Below are 15,994 nucleotides of genomic sequence, written 5' to 3' on the forward strand. Positions count from 1 at the left end.
AGCACTACACCACACACACACACACACACACACACACACATGCTCTGGCCTGGAGAGCTGGTCTAATGTGGTGATAGATGATGAAATATGTGTCACACGGAGCTGGAGATTGATGGGGGAAAATATCGGGAGTGAGTTTTATTATCTGGAGACGACACACAGCGTTCAGACTGATGGAGGTAATGATGATAACACACACACACACACACACACACACACACACGCACACACAAACACACTCAAGCTGTCAAATGTCACCCAGAAATACGATGGGGAAAACGCTGGGGAAAAAAATGCGTTCGTAAACAACAACAACAACAACAACTAACAAACATCTGTTCTCTGTTTCCTGACAGTCAGATCCTCAGCTCTTATATATTTGTTTAGATTTTTATTATTTATTTATCTGCCCATACATTATTTTCCATATAGACCCAGTGGAAAAGCCATGCATATGTGTACTTTAGTGCGATAATCACGATGAACCATAAAATAGACAACTGTTCCTAAATATCTTTATTCTAGAAGCATTTCTAAATCTAGAGTATTTAGTCTAGAATCACTGTATGGCTTTGTCATTCTATTGATGATTGATGGAAAATGTGCTATAAATGATACTATATAGCACTTTTTAGAGAAGGGTTCTAAATGGCACCAAAAACAGTTCTTCTACTGTAACAAACCTGACATTGTAACAATAGAAGAATGCTTTTTGGTGCCATATAGAAGTCTTATCTATAGGGTGCTATGTAGAACCATCTATAGCACATTCTCCATCGATCTGTAAAACACTTCATGGTGCAACTAACCCTGTAATCATTATTACATGTATCAATAAGTTTTAAGCATTTTTGTGTAACATATAGTTGTAATCAAAAATGCAAATATTCTCTGCTCTTTTGTCATTTTAGGCAAACCTTTGCACAATATTAAAGACGGCAGTTGTCAATTCAGACATAAAAGAAAACCCCCCAAATGTATTATTAATATGCTACATTTTGGATTGATTTTTAAACTAAAATTCACAAGTGCTTTTGGATACAATATTATCCCCAAAAGCAGAGAAAATGCACATGCTTTTGCATCGCTTTTTCCGTGATGGAACTCATGGACTATGAGAAATACATAAGCTTTACTCACTTGCCATTTTCAAACTACTACATTTTTTTAATTAAATAATTGTAATTTTTAATATGCAACATTTACTATAAAAATGACAATATTCTGAGAATGTTTTTTGAATTACAATTATACATCACACACACACACACACACACAAACTGTATTGCATCTAATCTAATATTCTACAGAGTTTTCAAGGAGACTTTTATTATTCTCTGTAACTGACCTCTAGAAAGTTCATTTAACATTTTTATTAGTAACTACTAGAATTTTTATTTGTGAACAAGCAATTCTGGTTTTGTGCTGCGTCATGTGGATGGCATGCATTTCAAGATGGTCCCGTCTCCTCATCACAGCACTGGACCAGCACAAAGACGAGGTTAAATGGAAAACAACCCAATGAGCATGAGAAATATGTGTACTGATTAACTGCTGGGCACTGGAGTTTGCAGAAAATAGAGATTCAACCTCATTTAAAGGAAAAAAAGCACTGAAACCAGTCATTCGGAACAGGGCTGTTAAATCAGGGTAAGAAAAATGCTGTGTTATTTGATCCTTGTGGTACTTTGATCAAAGCATGTCACAGATGTTTCATTAAGCCCGAAACTGGGTTAATTTGTGAAAAAGGGCTTTAATATGTTCCCTTTAATAGAAACCTTAGTTGTGTTTACATTCTCCATCACACCTTATTATCTAAACATCTGAGGACATTTCTCACATGAGCCCTTTAAAGGTTATTTGTTCCCAAACCTACAGTAAAAAATTACCAAGTATAATTTACTATGTTTGAATCTTCATGAGTTCCATCGCTCGGAACTCTCTCTCTCTCTCTCTCTCTCTCTCTCTCTCTCTCTCTCTCTCTCTGTGTGTGTGTGTGTGTGTGTGTGTGTGTGTGTCTGGGTGTGTGTGACCTTCACCCAGATGAATACATGACTCTGACTGAGACGACTTCATCAGAGGTTAATTAACCAATCAGGAGAAGGGACGATATTAGCATATTCAAATTTGCAGAGCAAGACCTGAGTCAGAATCAGTGATATTGGTTGGGTTAAATAATCGTATATATAACACTAATTAGAGAAAGAGAGAGTGAGACAGCAGGAAAATAGGAGAGATAAAGTTAAAAAAATGAGAATAGAGAAAATGTAAGAGAATAGAGAGACGAGAGACAAAATAGGGAAAGAAATATTAAGGGAAAAGAAAGAGGGAGAGGAGAGAAAGAGAATAGAATGTAGAGAAATGTGGTGAGAAAGGGAAGAGGAAGAATAAAAGGAGAGAGTACAGAGACATAGGTGGAGGGGGAGAGAGAGAGTGAAAGTATAATAGAGTTATACAGGGAGTGTGAATATGAATATAAATATCAGGACCCCTGCGTGTCTCTGTGGGGTTAATGAGATGCGTGGGGGTTTAATGAGATGCGCACGGGTTTAACAAAATGTATTGTGCAGATTTAATTACATTTGCATGTGAATGGGGCACTGGGTGAGTTTGATCAGTGTGTGTTCTGACTCTGATCTGAGAGTGTTGAAACATGAAGGACCTTCTCGCACACACACACACTGCTCTATTGGTTCCATTCAAACACACTCAATTAACCACATGCTCACACCCAGATTACTGCAGTTTTGCTTTTCTTTTACCTGCAGGACAGATGTTCTATATTACCTGTCGTATGTGTGACAGAGAGAGAGAGAGAGAGAGAGAGAGAGAGAGAGAGAGAGAGAGAGTGTAGTTTTATTGTTATTCAACTTAAGCACTACATTTTAGTTTTATGCAAATTGATATGACAAATCTATCAGGCATTTTAATTAATGAATGCCTGATATGTATGTGATTGTTATTGTATTTTCCATTGAGTGCACCTTACATGATATTAAAATATTACTTTTAGAGGGCAATGATAAATGATGTTTGTTTTTCTGGTGTTGGTTAATGACAAGGTTAGAGGGCTGAGGTGAGAGATTTCTGTTCAACTAATGTTTAATTTTATCTTTAGTGGGCACAAGTGGATGATGTTTGTTTACTTTATGTTTGTTAATGGCAAATTTAAAGGACATTAGTAAGGAATTTCTGTTTAAGGTTTGTTCATAACACATTCAGAGGGTGGCAGCGAGTGATGTTTGTTTATTTGATACTTGGTCGATACAATTTTTGAGGACAATGGTGAATGATTGTTTTTGTGGTGTTTATTAATAACCCTCTAACAGGGCTGTGGTGAGTGATGTATATTTATTTGATGTTGATTAATAACAAATTTAAAATTTAGTGGGCTGTGGTGAGGTTTGCTCATCTGATGTTTATTCATTTCATCATTATTGGGCACTGATGAGTGATGTTTGTTCATCTGGTTTTTGTTAATGACAACTTTAGAGGATAGCGGTGAGCAAAGTTTGTTTATTTAACGTTGCCATAACACCTTTAGAGGGTGGAGTTAAGTGATCCTTGTTTACTTGTTGTTTGTTAATAACACATTCAGAGGGTGGCAGCATGTGATGTTTGTTAATTTGATGTTTGTCAGTATTGTCAGTAACAAGTGGGAAGGGGTGAATGATGTTTGTGTATTTGATGGATGTTATATACATTGTGTATGTATATATATATATATATATATTAAGAACAAATTACATTAGATAAAGAATCAAAGTGCTTTGTAGTGCCCAAATCCAAATGAGCCAAATTATACTACACCCCAAAAGGTGGAAACTATGTTTTAAGAAGATTTAGTACAAAACTACTCCTTGTATTGCACATTTAGATGAGTTTAGACTAAATTTGTTAGATTAGTTGTACTAAATATCTCACTGAACTATTACATAGCAGGAGGAGAAAATGGCTGATTTAATCAATCCGTAAGTACTCAGTAATATAGGTATGTTTTTAGTGAAACTGCAGGCAACCTACACAGCTGTCTATGTAGGGAGTAGGGAGCATGTAAGCTCACTGGGCATTGAGAAAATGTCAGGAGAATAAGAAGAGAGTTGCCCTTTCACAAATGTTACATACAGCCAGAGAATTTCCATGTCAAACACACTGCATAAGTTCACATTGATTACCTGGACATGATTAGTTTTAACTGTGGATGTGGAATAAATTAACTATTACTGGAATGTCTCAGTAGTTTTAATCCCATCCAGATAGACCATTTCAGTATTTTTTTTTGAGTCTGGGCACACATTTCAGGAAAAATTCCTGTTCTTTTTACCTACTGTAAAACCAGAAGCAATAAAGTAATAGTGTTATGGTGATCCTGTCTGAATGGACATGGGGGAATATTTTATCATATACCAGGGAACATTTTTTTCTCCTGAGATTTCTTGAGAATTAAGGAACTGGAATAGATGTTTAGTGAATAAATATATGGTTCAAGTACTCGGCTAAGTTCAGCTGCTGAATGACACAACACACTAAAATCCACAAAATTACTTAAAGTATCACTTAGTAAATAGAGATGTTACTGGAAGCTGTAGGTAGGTTCTGTGCGCAATAGTAGACTCCATACTTGTTTTGAGCCTGTGTCCTACTCTTTAAGTTACCATTAAACGATTTATAATATCAGTTCTAATGAAGGGTTAATACAATTTTTGCCATCTTCTCACACATTATATATTTTGAAGCATTAGAAGATAAGGTCATTGAGGCATGGATATTTTTGGTAGGTGGGCTCTTCTCAGAGCTGTACTGATCCACTCCAGTAGCACTGTCTACTCCAGTAGCACTGCTGTGTCTGATCCACTGGGTGATGGTAATTTGTAAATCATGTAGCCACACCCATTTCTGTTATTTTCACTAAAATTTTTAATCCATTGTAAACATTATCGGTGTCAGTGTCATGTACATGTCCTATGGTAAAATATCACCACACGTAATACTAATCCCTGTCACGCCCTGGTCCTGTCATGTCTGTTTTCCAGGTTCTGTTTGTTATTGTTCATGTCTCCGCCCATGTCCCACCTTAGTTCCACCTCCTCATCTGTGTCTCCTTTGTAATCCTGCCCTCTCGTTATCTGTCCCTGGTGTTCCTTGTCTGTGGTGTGCATTCAAGTTCCCTTGTCTCTGTGCCTCTTTGTTGGACATTCCACCTTTGTTTTGCTTTCTCCAGTCTGTCTGATTCGTCTGTCGCTTGATCCCTTTTCTCGTTTCTTTCTCGCTCCACATTCGCTCGCCTGTCTCTGGTCTGTTTGTCTCGTCTGTTCCTCATTCCCCTCAAGTCAGTCTTTGTATCTCTCTTGTCTCAAGTCTGTTTATGTCTTTACTCAGTTTGGGTTTCTCTGTATCTGTCTCTCCATATCTAGGTCTCTGTTAAGCTCTCTGTGTCCAGGTTAGTCTGTTTAGCTTTCTCTGTCTGTTTAGTTCCCTCTGTTTAGCTCTCCCTGTAAAGTCTATTTATCTGTTTTGTTATCTTGTGTTATAAATAAAGTCACTGTTTTAGCATGTGCGTCCGCCTCTGTCAGTCTGCCTCAGTCCTGACAATCCTGTTCGAATAAATGACTGCTTATTGAAGGAGTAATCTGTAGGAGGAAGGCGCTGAGTTATGTCTGTATTGAATGCTTGTATAAAACCTTGTCTCTTTTTGCTCATATATCATTAAAGCTGTAATAATTCTGGCAAGGGATTGCCAATAGGCATCCTGGTAACATGCTGATATACTGCTGCCTTTAAAGCCTGTATACAATGTTATTCAGTTACAAATACCTATATTTCAAAATACTGCCTTCTACTGACATGTGAGACTGCCTTCTGTTTCAGACATATTGGCCCAAAAGGGCATAAACACATACAGACGCTCACTCACATACCCACTCATTCACTCACAGAAGGACAGATTTTTAGAGTAGCTCATTCAAAAACCAATGCAGACACCAGGAGAACATGGAAACTACATTCATATGGGACTTGAACCCAATGAACGTGCTAACCACCAAGCTTCCGTTCCAGCTCTTTTCTCGCAGGGGCTCACTAGGACATTACCTAGATTTTGTGCTGGGGCTGGCAGGATAAGGTGTCATGTATGGACATTTGTGTTCACACATACAACTCCTCTGGGGAATATTCTGAAAAATGTTCTGGGTTACCGTGCATGTGTGAAAGGGGCTTTGGATTAACTAGTAAGGTTGCAGGCTATATTTTAAGGTCCCTCTGCTTTACTTAAAAAAAAAAAACACTGTTTCACAATATATCATTGACCTCCTGAGGCTCTCTTCTACTCAAGGTCATTAAGCTGTTCTGACAAGCTGCTCCTGCCTTTTCCATATATAGTTTCTTACATTAGCAGGTCTTGCCTTCAAAATCAATGTTTTTAAATCTAAGTTAATCACTCAAAACCAGATTCCCATGAGCAGCTGCACACGGGCCTAAGGTCACCATGCTCAACACCAAACGTTGGCTAGAGAGTTACTAAAAGAGACATTCATGATTTTAAAAAACACTTTTTATAAAATTCTGTAGATGTTTACTCCCCATTTGCTAGCTCTCCAGTCCATTTGAGTGCTTGAAACCAGTTTAATGTGTTTACGAAGCTCCAGTGTCTGTAAATTGGTTAAAAAATGTCTCTGTCCGGTATGCTAGGCTTTTTTCTCTTCTCACGGCAGAAAAAATGCATTTTGGAGGTTTTTAGACAATGGAGAGACTGAAATGAGAATATTGTTCTACAGTATTACTGCTCCATAAGTAGATACTTGCTTATTTTTGCTGTAGATGGAACTGACTGTAAATTTGGGAAAGCGCTAACTGCATGAAAGTAAACAGAGCAAAAGTGATGCAAAATCAAACAACTCAAGTTACAAATGAGTTTCTATGGTAATTCAAACAGTGAATAAAATTTACAGACAAGTTACAATTATTACAAGTATTTCTCTTCCCCCTCAAATATACCATTCCACAGAGATTCTAAAAAAGATGAACAAACCAGAGAACAGTGTTTCCTCACAATTGTAGACATTCCCCTTAATAAGACGCCCAAACAGTGGGATGTGGATCAGTGGAACTATGTTCTCTGGACTGATGGAGCTTCATTTAATAAATTTGGAATGAGCTGGAGTGGTGTTTTTTGCTCCAGTACAAAATATCTAGCATTATTACCTGACCTCACCAATGCTCTCGTGGCTGAACGCAATCAAATCCTCATAGATATGTTCCAAAATCTATGGTAAAGCTTTCCCTAATGCATAGAAGCTGTAACTGCATTTAATACCTTTTAATTTTTAATATTTGAAGTGCAAATGTCCAAACACTTCTGAATATAGCCTAAATACATCAGACTCAGAGCCTGTTACTAGTCTCCGTCACTCTGATTTTCTTCTTCTCCCTCATATTCACTTCCAAACACTATTCAGTCTCTCCTGAGTCTACTATTGCCATGGATACGGCAATCCGGGTGATGGACGGTACCCCACCTAACTCCATCATAATGAACACACAAACTCACTGCGGTATTAATGTTAAACACACTTTCTCTCTCTAAGCTCAGCTCACTGTTTTATTTCTTTATATTCCTCTCATTCTTTCCTAATCGAGTTTCCTCTGGATCTGATAAGTCAGACGACAGTGGCAGTGAGAACGATCTGTTGAAGCTCCAGGCCTATAAACCTCATTACACAGAAGAAAGAGGAGAAAAAAGCTCCCATTGATTTCTTTAACTAATTTACACATTTATTTGTTTTGATTTGGTGGCTGAGTTCTGGACACTGCATTAAAAAAAAAACAAACACCTACCACAAATGGGAGGAGGAGATTTTGGACAATTAAGATCAGCATGTCCAGGAAATGCATCTTTAAAATGACTTATAAAATATATAAGGTCAAAAAGGTCAGTAAGAATACATGTTATTGGACATTATTGGTTTCATTGGACAGCTTCATGGTTGTACTAAAGCTACTCTCTGGTTTTCAATTAAACCCATACAAACTAATTTCTGTTCTTTATTATTACATATTTAGAAGTTAAAAATCACTATGTGATTTTTATTGGTTTTTGTTCCTGAGGCTCCCCAATGTACTTTTTTTTTTCATTTTTACCGCACTTTATTTAAATCATTGGGGAGGGGGTAGTGTCTTTCAACCCACCTCCAAAAGTAATGTGGCGCCAGTTGGTAGCCTGTGCAAGTGTGGACCATTCTCTCTAAGGAAGGATTCCTGGGGGCTGCAGGCAGTGGCCCTGGAGAGCCAAAAGATGACACTAAGCAGTGCGTGAGCTATGGCAGCGGAGCAGAACAGAGCTCACCAACACCCAAAAAGAACAACTGTGGGATCTACTGGAGTGTTACACTGGCATTTTAGCAGTGACACAGGCGGAATGCACCAGAACTCACTTGACTCAGCACAGCATCAACATGGGGGGATGCCTCGACCATCCGACTCTGACCCCATAGACTGCCTTGGACAAAGAGGCAAGCTGCAAAGCAGAAAGTGAAGGAGATGGTAGCTGCAGGGGTGATTGAGCCTTCCAGTAGTCCCTGGGCTTCTCACCAAAAAGAAAGATGGTAGTTGGCGGTTGATGTTTTGCGTGGATTACTGGCGACTCAACGCAGTGACCAAGCATGACTCTTATCCCCTCCCACACATCGATGATACCCTGAATCGACTCACTTGGATCTATCTGCCTGATTCAGTTTGCTGGACCTGCGGAGTGGATATTGGCAAGTGCCCCTCGCACAGGGGGCGAAAGAAACGACAGCCTTCAAACTGGTCACCGTTTCCACATATTCTGTCATATCACATGCTATGCTCACAGGGCCATGACAAAAAATCCACAATAAAATTCAGGATATTAATAGTCTGTTATATTGTGCCTTCAATGAAACTTTCAGATTTTTGAGACACTTTGAAAATAAAGAGATAATATCCGCGGAAGGAAGCTAAATGTGTAGTTTTTCCACGGTATGGAAGTTGTGTTCATATTTTGCCGTCTACCGAATTTGAGCAACTTTTAAATATATTGTTTGAATTTTTTGAGCTTGAATTTTTTTACCTGAATTTATTAACCTTGAATAATAACAGTGAAAACATGTTCTTGACTATTCACGAGTTCTGTTCAAGAGCAATTATATTAAGATGCATAATTTCGAAGCAAAATATTCAGAGGTGTAAATCAGTAGACTTAAATTCATTAATTCATTTTCTGTAATGTCAGATTTCAGAGTAAATAAAGAGCACTCCTCAGCAATATAACGGAGCCCAATGTGTCTTCTTCTGTGTCGCCACGGTAATAAAGTCTGTGAAAAATTACAATAATTTTGAAGCTGTAATTTTAAGGTAAAAATATTACTTACTGTTCCTTTAAAAGTGGCTTAGGTGTAACTCTAAACCTTCACCTTTATTCATATTGCAGAGATCAATGATTATGACATAGTCCCCACCAGTGTCTCCACCCTGTCCACTCTAGCCTGTAAGCAAGAACTTACCAGTTCACCTTAGGATCTGCTCTGTTACTCAAAGCACAGTAACACTAGATACTTGTATACTAACGCTCCCACGCTAACACATCTGCTATCTCTGCTAACCCACTAAGGCCCCTGGTGTTGCCCTTTATTCCTCTGGTGCCTGGAGCAAAGTGTGATAAATTTCCCAAACACAGTTGTATAGGACAATGGTTTAAGTTCCAAACATGTGGGGGCATCAGAGGTACCACAAGCAATTGTTGAAGCAGTTGCCTTCACTTCATGTCTTTCCAACAAGGCACTTGCACCAGCTTTCTCTGCTGAGAATGATGATGTATGTGCTGGCGAGGAACTGTCCACCTACGTAAGGGAAATGTCAACACTCAGCCTGCACACAGCTGATGGCAGCTGAGTCTGTAGCATGTTATCAGTTTCCACAATCTACTGGAACACTATCATTTTGGGCAGTTCTGGACAGCTGTAAACTTTTGATGGTGAACACCACCTGCCCATTTCAGTTATGTTAGGTCAGTTATGTGAAGGTAGGTTTAGCCCAGAAACCCTCAACACATTCAAATGGAACACTACAGGGTACGTCCCAAAACCTATTGACTTGTGTATAGAGAGCATTTTACATCACAGTGTGCATGCTCCTGACACGTAGGCTGTCCTTAAATCGTTTTTTGTTAATGACGTGTGAATTTTGCTGCAACCTCGTACTTGGATATTGCCAGCCATTTTGTTTAGGGTATATGTGTGTTCCCAAACTATAAACACCCTGACTTCCATGGCTAGGTGCAGGTTTTGTTTACATTTTCCTCAAAGACTGTGGCAAGGTAGGCAGGCTGTTTAAAGGAGTAGAATCAGGTGTGCTCTCCTTGTTTGGAGTGCAGCCAATGATAATCAATTTATCAACTGTTGAGACAGTACCGCTAAAACTAGGAAACAAAGTTTGCTTAGAGTAAGTTAGTACTCATCATTTCTTAAAAATTAACATCTATGTTTCACATGATCTGTACCTTAATTTTGTATGATAGGCCATTACTCCTGGTTAGTCAGAGGTGGAGAAAATTTTGTCAGAGGAGGCAGAAAAAAAGTTAATCAGTGGACCAGCGTACACTCCAGGTGTGGTAACACTAAACTGTTGTCTTGAGTCTTTCTTGGTTTATGCTGTAAACAGTGACTGATTTCAAAGTAGTTAAATTTCTTGTTACCACTTATTTTATTTCTTTGAACGGACTGAACTATTTTACAATGTACTAAAATTGTTATTACTTAAGTAAATAGTTTGCACTGAAAGAAGAATACACAATTGTGTAGTTCTGCTTCAAGAGTAAGTGCTTGAAATTCAGAATTTTTTTCACACATCACTGAATATGGAGTCTGCATTATAGAAAGTCCTGTTTCTAAATTCTGAAATTGACAACAGATTATTTTACAATAAATATGGACTATTTTTCTGTGGAGAAACAGTATGTTTGTTTACGTTTATTTAAAAAGTGAGAGATCATCATGAAGCACCAAAAGTACTACGGCACCAAACATATATATATATATATATATTTGTGGGCTAACTTGCCCTATAGGAGTGCTGAGAACATGTGTGAGGAAGACATGCAACTAACTCCCATCCTTCCAGGACAGTTACCAGTCGTGACACCTGATAAAGACTCAAAGTCACAGCAGACCTCAATCACTGAGCACACAACCTGTTTACCAGGCTACCATCTGGTAGGCTGTACAGAAGCATCTGTACTACTACTGAATAAGTTGCTTTTTGTTCTCAAATTTCAGATTTTTCATGTAATTACTTAATGTGTCTCTTCATATGCTTACATACATTGCTGTCAATGCTGCTATTCTCTTTCATTTGTCGTATATGGACTGTATACTTTGTCACTTTGTGATGTTAGTTATGGACAGTTGCTAAAGATCACTGCATCTGTGCAGATGCATATTTAAAGCTATAACACTGCATTTTGTTTGTTTTCTGTCTTTGCACTATAGTTAACTACAGTCATATCGTGCATACATGCTTATTTATTAAAATGCCATGAAATTACTTATGGAGCTGCTCATTATATTACACACACACACACACACATAAAGTACATTTCTGCATGTACAGTATATATTATAGTTATCTTTCCTCCTGTATACAGCTTTAGAGTAATATTCTCAGCCTCACCACAAGCATTTCAGTGTGTGGATGTCCTTGGCATGGTGACTATGCCAAGGAGGAATGTGTATGTGTGTAATTCAAATAAATCTTTGTGGATAATACCATTAATTACATTTAATTGGTTCATTAGAAAAATGAACAATGTATTTAATAACAATACAAAGTAATAATAAAACACTGAATTATCAAAAAAGAATTATGAATACCACTTTAATTTCATGCAGTAGCACAGCTATCCAGACACTGAGTTCTCATTTACTGTCTGTAGATTTTTTCAGAGAAGTGAGTAATTGTTTATAAGTAATTAGAAATGTATAATGACATTAGATAATTCCATACAACACTGATACAAAACATTCTGAGAGTGAAAGACAAGTGTGGGAGTCTTAAATAAGTAGATTGTTCTGTATACAACACAGCCTAACAGTAAAACAAAAGCAGCAAATGTGCATCAATACTGATGGTAACATTAGAGTTAATTATTTTATGTTACATGTCATGCAAAGGAGATAAAGATGCATGATTTATGAAGACAATGGTAAGAATAAATATTTGGGCGTGGTTAAAAATTGGAAGAAGGAACCAAAAGTAGCCTCCTCATCATTTGAAAACTGCAAAGTGTTAATGGGCTGTATAGTTTGATTATATTTGGCTACCACAACCTAAAAGGTGTAGGCTACAATGAAACAACGTCAGATTTGTTCATTTACTCACTGTAATACAATGACATTTACAGTATCTTTTAGACCGATAAAATATTTTATTAATCATACAACTTAAACAAACTAAAGTCAAGACATGGCAAGTTTATTTGTAGATCACCTATCATATACAAGGGCAACTCAAAGTGCTTTACTGAGTGAAAAAAGATGCAGTTACTAATATGCAGTTAAATTAAGAGCAAGAATAAAAAAAATCATAAAAGGCATTTAACACTTAATATAGTGCAATAAAAGTAAATACATTACTAAAATTATTCAAACAATTAAAATGATATAATGAAGGAAAAAACACTAAAATACCGTTACAGAATTAAATGTGAAGAGTATTTTTCAAATTACCTGTAGCTGCTCAAACAGGAAAGTTTTCAGTCTTGATTTAAAAGTCGGGGCTCTTCTAATGTTCTCAGTCAGTTCCATTTAAGAGCAGCATAGCAACTTCTCCATGTTTAGTTTTCACCTTAGGCAGACTAACTAAAATTGCACAGTAGTTTGTTTAACTGTTAATACAATACTTTGTAAAGTACATGTATAGATCCTGCTTCACCATTGTTCTGTAATTTCAGTTGCATGAGTTTTAACCAATAGCATTTCAGTTTCCACCTTCTTTTGAAAGATCTGTTAAGACGAGTGGTTGCAGTGAAATATTGACAAGTAACTTCTGTTGTTGATTAGTTTAATAAAATGTGATTGACAGTGAAAGTCTAGCATCTGATTGGCTGCAGTCGAAAATGATTGACAGGTACCCCGCCTACTGATCACACCCACTTGTACCTGGAATGGGTGGATTGGTTAATACTCTTAAAAGGGGAATACTACCTGCCAAGATCTGTTAGGTAAGGTCAGTGAGACAGGGGAACATATGCCCAGGTCTGTTCTGCTAGATAAGTTAGGAGAGGGGGTTTATGATCGAGATGTTCTGGACTGCTTGACACAGTTAAAGGAGGACACCAGCTGCCCAGTTCTGTTATATCAGTGAGGTGAGACTGGCTTTATGACAGATTTTGGAAACCTCATCACACATGATATTAACTGCGCAGTTTTATTATGTTAGGTCTGTGAGGTTACTGAAGTGAGGGTCAGTTTATGCCACATTCGGGATGGCTGAACAATTTTTAAGGGGAACATTAATCATGAAGTTCTGTTGGGTTTGTTTCTTGACGCATATGTACTGGACAGCTCAAAATGCTTGAAGGGGATCAGCTCTGTTTTGTAAGGTCAGTGAGGTCAGTGAAGTAAGGAACAATCAAATGGATTAGGAACACCTCCACTGTATTTTTACTCATTGTCCATTTTATAAGCTCCACTGACCACACAGGAGCACTTTGTAGCTCTACAGTTACAGAAAGTAGTCCACCTGTTTCTCTGCAAACTTTCTTATCCTAATTTCACCCTGCTCTTCAATAGTCAGGACCAACACAGGGCAGGTATGATTTGGGTAGGGGAACATTCTCAGCACTGCTGTGTCTGATCCACTCGTCCTAGCAAATAAAAAAAGGGATAGTGAGTGTAGATGGTTCAGTGTAATTCCTGTGCCTTAAGGGTGTGAAGTACCCATATACCCTACTCATTTACCCCTACTTAACTTTTGGGGGCTTTGTCTGGGGTCTTCAGCTGGAGATAAATAGTTTTTTTTTTTTTGGTGACCTCTTTGCTGGCATTTCTTTAGTTTTTATAAAACATTGTATCCATTTTAGTCTGAAGTCTTTAGGTTTGAATTTTTTATTTTTATATAATTAAGACCTGCACAGTAGAAGCATAATTATCCTGTTATTTCTATAATACAGCATACTAATCAAGCATTTTGGATAATTACATCACTTGTAAATATAAATATTCTTTTTTTTGTCTATTAAAAATGGTATAGTGTTTTATCAGTTTTTGGTCACCCCTTATAATTTGTGAATTCAGCTACTATGTTGTAACACTCTAAGTACCATTTTAAATGTACTCATAAAATTACAAATGGTAAGGTCAGAAATTAGTTTTATTAGATTACAGCAATAAAGCTTCAGGTCCTGTATTTTTCCCCAGGCTGAAATTTTAATCTTGGGTCCGAGCCGAGTCACTAACTCGAGTCTGAAAGTCTGGCTTCTTGTAGTTGTGCCATGCATAGGTGGGCTTAATGTGAGCTTATTATCTGATTCTATTTAAGCATAAATTAATCAAATTTCCATTTCCAGTTAGCTTTTTGTTCTAGTCCATAAACAAATCACAGCTTTGTCTCCGGAAAGCCATTAAATGTCCTTTCAGTTTCCTCAGATATAAACAGAGCTGCTCAGCAGATGACAGATAATGACCCGACCAAACAAAATAACCGAGTGTTTCTGAGAAAAAGGCAAACAGTTACAGCTCCATCAGCTAATGGAGAGTGCACCACAAAAACACAGATTTTCTTCCAATAAACAAAGAAATGCTGCAGTTGTTGAAAAAAAACAAAAAACTTTTTTTCTCATTGCTGATGAAAATATATGTGCCATGACTGTCTGGTTGCTGAGGTCTGTAGGATCAGTATTAGGTTACTCTGGAATCAGTATGAAATTATGTAAATAATCTGTTGGTTTGATGCCATTGTGAGGCATTACAATACTGTGAGGTCACTGGGGTGTTTTTCACTAGTGGATTTTTCCAGACCCGAGTCCATTTTCTTCACGGGTTTGGTATATTTGGTCAAATGTGAAAGCTTTTTTATAAAGCACCATTTTTAGGTCCTTTTGAAATCGGGGGTCTGGGCTTTGCTTATGTTGATTCCCCCCAGGTGCGCTACTGGGGCTGCGTGTGGTGCTGAATGATTGGTCCATTTGGTAACTTTATGCCATCAACTTATTGCGTTACTTCACTTTCTCATGACAACACTTTCATAAGACTGAGGCAAGATTACTGTTATAAACTCACGTATGTGGAGTGAGTGCTTGTACAGAGAGCATGGAGAAAAATGCACTTGCCTGCATGGATAAAAATCTTCTCATATCAGAATGGCTCCTTTTTTTTTGCGTGGGCTCCTGCACGTTGAAAATGCCCTGCATCCCAAAAGTGTTGTTCCCTGTTGCTTGAGAGTTTGCCTACAGAAAATAATGAAAAACTGCAAAGAGATGATGGTTCTTGCTACTATTTTGCGAGCCTACGCACAGAACAGTGAAGTATGGAATAACACAATGAATTCAGTTTCAGATGGAGTCTTGTGTGTGGAAGCAAACCAGAGAAAACAATGGAAAACCCTGGGTGCTGACTGGTAGTAGGGCACTATGTATAGTTTTAGCATCGTCATTGCGATGTGTTCATGCATGATAGTTTCATCACAGGAAGTGCAATGTTACATGGAGCAAGGTGTGGTTGGGCCTGACTCTGAATGTCTCCATCTTTGTACTTTATTATTATTATTATTTTTATTAATTAATTAATTAATTAATTAATTTATTTATTATTTATTTTTTTGTCTTGTAGAGAAACGTAAAAGAAAAATTCCCAGAAAGAACTGATAAGGAGCAGGAGGAGTGGGGCATGGGGAAAATGTGAAGAAAAGCAAAAAAGAGACATACATACAGTGGCGTGTCTTTGTAAACACATCCTTCTAAAGCTGCAGTGCTGAACAGCTA

The 15,994-nt window shown here is 37.6% G+C and overlaps 1 protein-coding gene and 1 long non-coding RNA gene across 2 annotated transcripts in view; both read right to left on the reverse strand.

Annotated features, from left to right (window-relative positions):
• Positions 1-15,994, reverse strand: part of LOC136697077 (uncharacterized) — a 245,903-nt gene that overhangs the window by 132,153 nt on the left and 97,756 nt on the right. The gene's annotated exons all lie outside the window — the stretch shown is intronic.
• sorcs3b (sortilin related VPS10 domain containing receptor 3b) overlaps positions 1-15,994 on the reverse strand; it is a 158,896-nt gene that overhangs the window by 104,408 nt on the left and 38,494 nt on the right. The window lies entirely within an intron of this gene.

Source organism: Hoplias malabaricus, chromosome 1 (assembly GCF_029633855.1).
Source record: "Hoplias malabaricus isolate fHopMal1 chromosome 1, fHopMal1.hap1, whole genome shotgun sequence".
In the NCBI taxonomy this organism is placed as follows: domain Eukaryota; kingdom Metazoa; phylum Chordata; class Actinopteri; order Characiformes; family Erythrinidae; genus Hoplias; species Hoplias malabaricus.